Source organism: Arachis ipaensis, chromosome B09 (genome assembly GCF_000816755.2).
Source record: "Arachis ipaensis cultivar K30076 chromosome B09, Araip1.1, whole genome shotgun sequence".
Lineage (NCBI taxonomy): Eukaryota > Viridiplantae > Streptophyta > Magnoliopsida > Fabales > Fabaceae > Arachis > Arachis ipaensis.
The window spans coordinates 1,289,441-1,290,961 of record NC_029793.2 but is presented as its reverse complement, the minus strand read 5'-3'; positions in this window follow the sequence as shown (position 1 = coordinate 1,290,961).

Below are 1,521 nucleotides of genomic sequence, written 5' to 3'. Positions count from 1 at the left end.
TTTGGACCTAATTATTTTTTTTTTTGGTTTACCCAAACGGTATCCCCCAACCTGACAGGTTAAGGACTAATCCGTCGCGGATCTAAGTTCCATTTAAGGGTCTGTTGTTGGCCAATGAGTTGCTGCTAGGGATGTGCATGGGCCGGGTGAAACCGGGTTTGATGTGACCCAGACTCGGCCCGAAATATATATCGGGCCTATTTGTTAGACTCGAACCCAGCCCTAGACCCGATGAAACTTGTACACTTTTGGGCCACGATTATACCGGGTAAAACCGGGTGAAAATCGGGCCGTTAACATTATATTACCTTGATACCTTCTTGTAAGTTAGCAGGTAAAAATATCCAAATTTACAAAACTCCAACCATTATTTGACATGGTAAAATTTACTTAGAAAAATATAACAAGAACCAAGTCTTCTCTAAAATTAAAGCATAACCATAATCAATACTAATATTGCCTAATAACACCAAATATTTAAATCAATACAAATAACACAATATTATGCATTAGTCTAAAGTCTTATGTATTTTAAACATAAAATATTAACTTATAGTCTTATATATAATGACTAATAACACAAAATATGAAGGTTTACAATACTTAAATTCCACATAATAATAGCCATCATCCATCACTAATAATACAAAATATTAATTGTGTATGATGACCGGGCCACCGAGCCGATTTCGAGTGACCCGAGCTATGGTCCGGACCCGACCCTAAATAATGATCGGGTCTATTTTTGAGACCCTTATCCAGCCCTAAACCCAATAAAATCACACCAAATTAGCTCCTAAAGTGTTCGAAACCGGGCCGAATTTTTGGGCCGGGCCAGACCATGCACACCCCTAGTTGCTGCATGTACAAGGCGGGATTCGACCTAATTAGTAGGGCTGGCAATTCATACCCTACCCGCGGGTACCCAACCCAGTCCAACCCGTTCGGGTAGGGCAGGGTCCGGTCTGGGTATGCCTGCGGGTAGGGTAGGGTACGGGTTTAGGGTGTACCCTACCCTACTCTACCCGCACATCATATATAACACATATTTTATAAAAATTAGGTATATAGTGAAGGAAGTGAGAGTTGAACCCACAACCTCCCTTATGTAATGACTTACAATAAGTGAATAACCACTAAAACTAGTTAGTTAATTTAGTAATTTAAACCATTAAATTTTTATTTTTTATGTTATTAATATGTATAAAATTCGAAATGATTGAATTTTATATTTACTTTGAAAAAATTTGATATTTCTGCGAGTAGGGTAGGGTAGGGTAGGATTTAGAATTTTAAGGTGCGGGTAGGGTTAGAGTTGAGAGTTGAGAAACACGCAGATAGGATTAGGGTAGGGTCCAAAGTTCAAACCCTACTTTACCCTATCCATTGCCAATTCTACTAATTAGTTCTCTAATCAAACTCATGCATAAATCATAAATCATTTACAAGGATCCTCACTTTGATCATTTATAAATTTAGATCTTTTAAATTTTCTTTTAAAGAATAAAGTATTATCTAAAA